Raw genomic sequence first — 10,195 nt, 5'->3', positions numbered from 1 at the left:
AACATTTTTATCAGGAACCCACAACTACAATAACTAATCCAATCCAACAGCAATGTTAATTCATTTATGAAGGCAGAGCCCTCAGGAACATCTGTTAAAGGCCCCAACACTCAACACTGTTGCTTCAGGAATTAAGCTTCTAACACATAAACTTGAGGACACATTCAAACCATATTATCAATTTATTTCAAGCCAAATAATTTTGCAGTCAGTAAAACTAGGGATAATTTCTGTGAAGTGGTATAATCGTATTTGATTATATGGCTTACCACCTCCAGTTTGATTTTAGTACATTAACCTTTGTCTAAAAGTAAAAAATAGAAATTATTAGGACATGAAAGTATAGAACAGTGGCTAACAGTGTATGTTCTGGAGACTGTCTGTCTCTTTGTATTTAAATTAAGACTGTGTCACTTAACTAACCGTGTGACCCTGGGAAGTTTAGTAATACCTGAAACTCAGTTTCTGTATCTGTAAGGAAGGACTGAGGACTACAAACCTCATGAGAGGGTTTATTTAACCCTATAGAAGGTAACCTGTTTTCTAACCTGACTCAAGTAGAGCATCACATAACAAATCAATCAATCAATCAAGATATTTTAACCTCAAATACATTTCCTTGTCATACCTTGAAATTGCCCTGCAAAGTTGTCTCTTGTGAGAAAAATCTACATTCTGTAAAGAATCCCCTTTCCCCCCCTTTTTTTCTTTTCTTTCCATATTCAGGAGATAATCAACTAAGAGTCAGGTACCCCTTTAAGTCCAATAAGAAAACATTTTGTACTCTATTCTCTCTGACGCCTGCTAGCTAAAAGCTTTCTTTTTCACAATAAAACTTCACAATAAAAATCTAAATAATGATAGAATTATTTAGATTTGCTAGCTAAGTAGGTTTAGGATTTTGAAAGGTCAATTCTTCTGGTGCCCAACTTTCCATTTTCATTTTCCCAATCCCTCTTTATGCTTTCATTTGTTCATGGGTCCTTTTTGTCTTATGTTTCTATCTTCTCTGTCCACAATAGAGAAATGATAACATAGATCTACTGTTGATCTTTCAGTTTAATGTGTGGAGATTCCCAGAAGAGGATGAGAGAGAGAAAATAGTAGGGGAGAAGGAAGCAAATGGCAGAGGAAGAAGATCTTGACCCAGGAGATCTGTATGATAGTACAGTCCTCTTGTGCTCTGCACATTCCAACCAGACACTGGACACTTGGAAGAGGATGCTGCACAACCTTTCAAATTCTGAGACTCTAAAAGGCCTGGAACACTCTACCTTGAAATGTTATACCAAGAATTTCCTTCAATACTAGGGCTCAGAATGGAAAGGATGGGCTGTAGATCATTCAGTTTTACTAAAACAACCAATTTAAATATGGCTGAAAAAACACAACTCTGTTTCCATTTAGAATTGAGAAGCTAATGCCAGTGCATTTGAAAGGGAGTGAGCCTTTGCTATACAAGCTTTACATAAAGACTCAAATACTTAACATGATCTACAAAGCCCATGAGGGCAGGCCCGTTCCTGGCAACCATCCACCTCCATTGATACCTGACTGCCATATTGTCCATTTATTTACTCAACCACCACATGCTGCCACTCTGGGGCCTTCACTCTTGCTGGACTTTTTGATTGAAGCACTTTTCCTAGTCCTCATTAATCCGAAAAATGTCCATTCATTTTGCACATCTCACCTTGACTTAGGGAAAGGGGATCTGCTGTGTTATCTCTTTCAGGTCAGCCTCCTTAAAAATTTTTCTATGTGAACAATCTGTGCTTCCATGAAATCTATTTCCATTCTCCTGAACATGTTTTCTGATTGTCATTATACAATAGTAGATTGATTTTTTTTTCAACTAAACCATACACTACACAGTAGATCCCGGGTTTGTTTTTCCATGCTACTGCTTCTTTGACTCACAAAAAGAGTATTCTAAATACCGACAATATTGAATGAAATGATAAATGAATACATTGGTGTTGTAACATTTAATTTCGTGGAATCCAGATTCCATGAAATAATCTGGAGGTCATTAAGGAAGCAGTGGTTCAGGAGACAAGTAAAAAACTCAAAAAGAAGAAAAAAGAAAAAGCCCCAGCTGGTTACAGTGGCTCGTGCCTGTAATTCCAGCACTTCGGGAGGCAGAGGCAGGTGGATTACAAGGTCAAGAGACTGAGATCATCCTGACCAAAATGGTGAAACCCCATCCCTACTAAAAATACAAAAATTAGCTGGGCATGGTGATGCATGCCTGTGGTCCCAGCTCGGGAGGCTGAATCAGGAGAACTGCTTGAACCCAAGAGACGGAGGTTGAAGTGAGCCAAGATCGTGCCATTGCTCTCCAGCCTGTTGACAGAGTGAAACTCCGTCCCCTACCCCCACTGACCTCCCCCCCAAAAAGGAAAGAAAAAGCAGCAGATGGGTCCTTGGGAGAATGGAATAGAAGACTCATCTACCTCTTTCTCCAAATCCAAGAAAAGACACCTTTTTACAAAAAGGATTTGGACAGCAGCTGTATTTGTTTGCTTTCACACTGCTACAAAGAAATACCTGAGACTGGGTAATTTACAAAGGAAAGAGGTTTAATTGACTCACAGGTTCACATGGCTGGGGAGGCGTCAGGCAACTTACTGTCATGGTGAAAGGTGAAGGGGAAGCAAAGTTGCATCTTCTCACAAGGCTGCAGGAGAGGGAGGAGAGTGGAGCGAAGGGGGAAGAGCCCCTTATAAAACCATCAGATCTCAGATCTCATGAGAACTCACTCATTTTTACAAGAATAGCATGGGATAAACCATCCGCGTGATCCAATCACCTCCCACCAGGTCTCTCCCTAGACATGTGGGGATTATGGGGATTACAGTTTGAGTTGAGGTTCGGTTGGGGACCCAGACAAACCACCTCAGCAGCGATCTTGAAGAGGCTGCTCCAGCACAAATCTTCCTAGGAAGAAGAAATCTTCACCCAAGGAAGAAATAGGTAGGGATCCCAAAGAGTCAAACAACATGAGTATCACCCAGAAAAAGAGAAAATTCTCTTCCAAAGAGGAGCCAGTCAGCGGTGGACCTGAAGAGCCTGCTGGCAGCAAGAACAGCTCCAAGAAGAAGAAAATGTCCCATAAACTACTGCAGAAAGATTAGAATGTGAATAAACATTCCATGGGAGGTAGGCGGGGCACATCATACCGCAAGGTGACATATACCACCCTGTGCCCTACAGCCCACTAAAATCAAATTCACACACACCCACACAAATACTTTTCCCAAAGCAAGTTTTATCTCCATTTGTATAGATAAAGAAAGTGAGGCCCAAAGTGATTAGGCTAACCTTGCTGAGTCACAGATGCTGGATTTGACTGTTACCCCTTGGGATCTTATACCCCCAAGCACAGTATGCACAGAATTCACATAGGCAGTCCTCATCTTGGTGATATTTCCATTCTCAAACCCTTGACGATTTATTTATGAAAGCCACATGGCCCAGCAAATACTGAAACACAGATTGAATGCTACAAGGAAAGAAATAAAACACTAAATTGTAAATCCCTCCATTCGTTCCTGGTTAATGTTCCCTGAGAAAAATAGACAACTGAAAAGAACCTACCCACCCACCAACCCACCCACCCTCCAACCCACACACAACTTAATTTCTCAACCCCTTTTAAGTGGCTCAGAAGTGCTGGAATCAGTGAGACCCATCAAAACCTCCACAAAGAGGTGCTTCACAAGCTGATAATTAGAAGCACTAAATAATGGGGGGAAAAGGATCAGAAAAATATAAGGTTTTAACACATAAAGAAAAATATGTGAGTGGTAACTTCAGCGTCCTGTTTAATTTGTGTGTTTATAATCTGAAAACTCACATTCTGTTCAATATGGATGTATTCAGTTTAAACTTTGGAGTGCTTGCCACATGTTAACCCTCTGCTAGAACCCTTGGAAAATGGAGATGAGTAAGGCAAGGTCTTTGGCCACAGGCTCTTAACAAATTGGTGGGAGGAAAACTTACACCAGAGACTTCTAATTAAGGCGATCACCACTATGATACTACTACATTTTCAATATCCTGGAACTGCAAAGAAAAAAACAATGTGGTTCACCATTGGAGTTTCTTTTAGTTTTTTTTTTTTTTTTTTTAATGAATTTTTCTTTTTTCTTTTCTTACAAAAAAAAAGTTAGTATCAGAGTCAAGAATGCAACATTTATTACATTACTGTTTTTACCTAAAATCGGATTCAGTTGGCTTGCTTTAAAACAGGACAGGCTATGACCTGATTTTAAGGTCAAAAACCAATTTAAGCTTGAGAGTAATCTGTAAAATGTCAGTGTGCTGCTCAGTTACTTTCTTGGCTTGTCAGGTTGAGGACCTCAAAATTGTCAGCTTAGGATATTCTACCATTTCTGTGAGAGTGGCATGCACCTTATTCTACCACGCACACAAAACAAAATCATATCCGAGATGTGAATTTCGAACAAATGGAGGGAACCAGCATGTACTGACAGAGAGTCTGCAGGTGAAACTGCCTTATAACTTGAAGGGTTAAGTGTGGTGTCCCCAGCAATAGAGAAATGAAGATCTGCTTCTGAGGGCACTGAGGAGCCGGCCTGGTCATTTGTGGAATGAGAAAATGAAGGTTCCATTTAGCCGGTGCATCAGTCTTCAGGAGCAGAGGTCAGTGGAGATGGAGTAGAATAAAACAAGGCAGAGGCACCCACGGATTTCTCCTGCTATTTCACAAGTGACCTCATTTGACTCTCCTCCCTGCTGCTGACACGTCCTTTCCTTTAAAATTACACGTAGTGCTAAACAAATGGGTCTCTTCAGAGTCACTTAGCAGAACTAATCAGCACACCAGCCTGGTTTCAAAATGAAGGGTCCATTCCATGGTGGGGGAGGGCAATTACTTTTGTATCCTCTATCCCAGTTGGGGTCACCTGCAGCTCTGAAGGAATTGGTGCTCTGTTCCTTTATTCAAGGCAAGAAATTGGACCCCTGTCACACTGAAATCTCATTCTTTCATCTTAAAACTCATTTCCTTTTATAAAAGAGTGTTTTTCTTCCAGACTTTTCACATACTGGCTATAAATTGTGTTCAGCCCTCATGCATATAAAAAGTTAACATTGTCTCTAATGCTGCCAAAGGCGGTGTTTCTCTAGAAGGAGAATTGCCACGTGGTGAGAAGAGGTTAGTGAAAAAAACCCATGCTTTAATAAACCTTCATTTGATAATTGAATCTCATTCTAGTCAATGGCAGAGTGCAGCCTAGCATCGACAGAGTGCATTGACTAGCCTACTCTCCACCCACAGTAATTAGGGCTCATAAGTGAGAGGTGATGGTTCAGGCATGGGATGGAAAAGGAAAGGCAGTTTAGCAAAACAGTTTCACATTGGTTTGCAAACATTAAATTCTGCCCTATTAAAAGCAGATCTAAAAACTAAATCTTTCTTGTTTAATATCTATTTGAGAGGTTCTTCCGTTTTTTTAAAATATATAACTTCTGGTAACTACAGTGTACCAGGGAAAAGATATGTTATTAGTTAACCCAATTAAATCTCCTCACAATGAATTAGTGAGTCCCAGTTTATAGTGTGGCTTTGAGCTGAGATCTTATTTTACATCTGCAAATATCTTGAGTGCCTGAAGGTGTTATCTTCATCACATTATTTTTTTCTTTCTTTTTTTCTTTTTATAAATGATAGATGATGATGATGAAAATAGATAGAAAGATAGATAGATGATAGACAGAAAAGAGATAAATAAATATTTTTAAAAAATAGAAGCAGGATCTCCCCACATTGCCCAGGCTGGACTTGAATTCTTGGGATCAGAGAATCCTCCTACCTCAACCTCCCAAGTAGCTGGGACTGCAGGCACATGCTGCTGCTACCAGCTGTGTTACCCTCATTTTGCAGATGATGAAACTGAGGCTCAGAATGACTAAGTGGACTCATTGCTATAAATAAAAAGCATGGTAACTCATGAGCACGGATATGGACCTCATTTTCTTACTTCCAGCCCTTTGAGTTAAACAATGGTAATCTATGGTTTTGAAGTAAATTTCCTGGCCTAAATGTATTGTAGAAATTCTGTATCTGCCTCAGTCCTAGAGATACTTAAAAAAGAAAGTCTCTGGAGGACACTTTGAAGTGCATATGAGTATCAGGAAGACTATAAATTACAATAACAGCCTTAAGTCACATCTCGATCCCTTTGGGAAGAAAGAGGAAGGGTAGTAGCTATAGGTCATTCTTCTCTTACTATTGCCTACTAATATTGTGGAAAATGTCTTTATTCATCAGGGGATGCTAGCATTAGTGTTTTCATACTTGAAACAAGTGCCTAAATACATTTTTTTCCCCAAGTGACTTACCATAGTGAAGTTTTCAACTACATTTTGGGCATGAATGCAGATTAATGTCTTAACACTGTTCATCTGTGAGAATCACTTGAGGGTCTCTGATTAGATTTTTATGAGGCAGTTTCCAAATCAGACCCTGTCTATGCTCCTGACTGAGTACCTAGTTGTGCAAGAATAAGTGTGATTTCACACAAGCATGGACAGCTAGGCTAATTGATCAGGCACCTTTAAATAGTGACAGAAAGAAAGTTTAGCCCTGTAAAAGACAGGGTAACACTTTGACCTTCAAAAGCAATAACTAATTAAAAAGGAGACATCATTTACAAACCAAGTTCAATATCTTTAGTGTATTAGATACAGAGAAAAGAAACGCTGTACACTCAGAAAAAAAAAAAGACATGCTTATTAAAGATTATCTGTCTCCTCTGAACTTATATTAGCAAGGATTTGTAAATAATTTTTTAAAAGTAAGCTCAGAATCATGTTGCTAAAATCTGGTAGCCAACATATATCTCCTGAAATTTTGTTCCCATAGAGACTGTCACAATTCGGGACAGGCAAGCAAATTCTCTACAAATATTTGCTAGTGTTTGCTGAAAGGTTAATTCAAAGTAAGGATTTGTAGCAGAGAGGGGCCATAGAAACAGATCAATGAAGTCAAGTCTATCCATCCCCTAGAATATTGTAGGCATCTGATTCAAGCAACAGGTATAGCTTCAAGTTCTGATGTCAAGTAATGCATGGACCACATGAGAGTTTATTGAATAAACAGCTTTTTAAAAGTGTTGCTATACCTTGGAAATGAATAACAAAATATATGAGAAAATGCTCGGTTGAATCTTCTTTTTCTCATAGCTTAATATGATTGACAGTAACATGTAGTTATTTATCTGGAGGTAAAAACAAAGATTAATCTGAGCTCCACTAAAATTCTCTGAAGATTTTTCCCAAGATACACCTTGATGCAGAAAGGAGAAAAACTTTCTATTTTTTTTTTCTGTTTTAAATCTTTTTATATCTTAACATCTCCAACGAAACTGTCAGAAAGGTTTTTAAAGATGATAGATAAATTTTATTGGGAAAAAAATAATGAAAATTTCACTGAGGATTTTGTTTTATAATGTCTATGGTAAAAGATTTTATGACTCTATAAGTTGCTATTGCTTAAGTGAAAGCAGAGAGAGTTGTTTGGTTTTATGTGTTTATAATATAAAATAAGTACATATTTATGATAGATATTTGGGAAATATAAAAGAGGAAAACGATAAAACAAATTACCAATAATTTTGCTAATACTTGAAAACTGCTGGTAATATTTTGGTAATTACTTTCCTATCATAGCTATGTAAAAACTTCATATACCTATGTTTATTATTAAGTGTACTGATTTTTAAATTATTTTTTTATTTATTCACTCTAAATAAACACAAGTGGTTAATGAAATAATAATATTCTTCATAAGAGATTAACAACAAATTATTATTGTTGAATATGTCAAGTGATTTATAATGTTCTGTTAATACAGTAATGCCATAATGAATATTCTTTCACACAAAGACTCTCCTGTCTTTCCTTTTCTGAACAAAGTCCTAACTGAGCCAAATGGTCTTTAATTTTTAAGCTCCAAATGCACATATCAAATGAATTTTCACATTGAATATGACTTTTCCCTCATAGAATCCCTTCTTCCCCACTTTTCTTTCCCCTTCTTCTCTTTTTCTTTCCTCTTTACTCCTTCCTTCTTTCCTTTTTTCCTTCCATCAGTATAAACTAGGGTCACAGTTTCCCCATGAAATAACAATGCTATCCCTTTTAGAGAAGTATAAAGTCATTCTGCAATATAATGCTATCTTTAACTGTTAGTATATAAAGGAAACATTGCTATGGTATCATGAAGCATAATTTTCAGAGTATTTTAATGTGGAATTGCCTTGAAACTCCATAGTAAGAGTATTTCTGGTTATAGCATAAATTTTATTATGAATTTTATTGGTGTTATGGTTTTATTTCTTCTCATGACTCTTCAGTTTTTGAGCAGCATAGCTTAATGAAATATGATAATTACATTAAATTTATGTTATGCACTGTATCAGATATTATGTTTAGGATTTCATGTAAATTATTTCATTTAATCTATACAACAGTGGCATGAGAAAGAACTAGTATCTTTTTTCCCTTATTTTTCAGATGAGAAAATAAAGATTAAGAAAGTTTAAATAACTGCCCTGGATCTTGCAATTAATAGGTAGTTGTATTAATCTGCTGGGGCTGCCATAATAATATAGCATAGATTGGGTGGCTTAAACAATAGAATTTTATGTTTCATAGTTCTGGAGGTTGGAAATTCCAGATCAAGGTTTGGCAGAATCAGTTTCTGGTGAGGGCTCTCTTCCTGCAGATGGGCACCTTCTCGCTATGTTCTCACATGATCTTTTCTCCATGCCTGTCTTCAGAAAGGAATTGAGAGAGAAAAAGGGAGAGAGAGAGTTCTGACGTCTCTTCCTATAAGAATACTAATCCCATTAGATCAGGCCTCCACCCTTATGACCTCATTCAACCTTAATTACCTTCTAAAGGCTAAATGTCCAAATGTAGTTACATCAGGGGTTAGAATTCTGGGGTTACAAAATTCAGTCCATAGCAGTAGAGAAGCAATAATTCAAAGTCAACTTTTCTGGTCACCTATTGCCATATGACAAAATATCTCTAAAATTAGTGACATGAAGCAAATTTCATTTCAGTATGCTTGCAATCTTATGGGTTAGGAATTGAGGCTGGGTGCCATAGAAAGAGCTTATCTCTTTTCCACTATGACAGAGGCCTCAGCTGGCATAGCTTGAGGAGCTGAAAATGCCTGAGATAGCTCCATTGGGATCATGTGCTTAGAGCCCTTGTTCTGGCTCTCTCTCCAAATCTTCCCCACATCATGTCTGCTGGGTTTCAAATTCCCAATATTTCTTCTTCACTTGTCTTTCTGATATCTTGGGTAGAATAAGTCTCACAGCCAGGGCTTCCAGTTATCTGTCTCTCTCTTCCTCTCTCTTTCTATCTACACGTAGCCATTCCACTTCAAAAGGAAGTCATAGGTCTAGCCCAGAAATAATATAAAGTTAAAGGATACAGGCTCCACCTCTTAATGGGAGATATATCAAACAATTTATGGACATTTGAACCAATTACACAGAGTTTGAAGGACTCAAGAACCCATATATTTTGATACCATTCTTGGAAAAGGACATGGTTGATTATTCCTCAGTCGAAGGAATTTTACACAATGTCAACATTTCTTACATCTTCACTATGCACAAAGTGGAGCTCTGTGGAAAAGTAGGGGATGCTTGGCTCGACCTTCTATTGCCCCGACTCCATTTTCCCTGATAGGTCTCTGTATTAGTCTGGTCTAATGCTGCTAATATTAACATACCCAAAACTGGGTAACGCATAAAGGGAAGAGGTTTAATGGACTCACAGTTCCATATAACTGTGGAGGCCTCACAATGATGGCAGAAGACGAAAGAAGAGCAAAGGTATGTCTTACATGACAGCAGGCAAGAGAAAACTTGTGTAGGGGAAGTCCCATTTATAAAACCACCAGCTATTGTGAGACTTTTTCATTACCACAAGAATAATATAAGGGAAACTGCCCCTTGATTCAATTATATCCACCTGGTCCCACCCTTGACACATGGGGATTATTACAATTCAAGGTGAGATTTGGGGGGACATGTCCAAACCATATGAATCTCCCAAGACAAAAAAGTTTTGGGCTGTCTATACTTTTAGGCTCTCTTTCTCTTTCTCTCTATCTCTTTCTCGCCTTCCCACCAGGTGATAAGAT

The 10,195-nt window shown here is 37.9% G+C and overlaps 1 long non-coding RNA gene across 1 annotated transcript; it reads right to left on the bottom strand.

Annotated features, from left to right (window-relative positions):
* Positions 1-8,259: 8,259 nt before the first annotated feature.
* On the bottom strand, positions 8,260-9,035 carry LOC116555380. Its single transcript, XR_004270512.1, has 2 exons — positions 8,925-9,035; positions 8,260-8,804 (listed from the first exon to the last, which is right to left on the bottom strand). It is a non-coding gene; the product is annotated as an uncharacterized LOC116555380 (long non-coding RNA).
* Between the last annotated feature and the right edge of the window lie 1,160 nt (positions 9,036-10,195).

This window comes from Sapajus apella, unplaced genomic scaffold, assembly GCF_009761245.1.
Source record: "Sapajus apella isolate SASKATOON/1434 unplaced genomic scaffold, GSC_monkey_1.0 scaffold15, whole genome shotgun sequence".
Lineage (NCBI taxonomy): Eukaryota > Metazoa > Chordata > Mammalia > Primates > Cebidae > Sapajus > Sapajus apella.
This window is presented reverse-complemented; position numbering and strand designations above follow the sequence as displayed.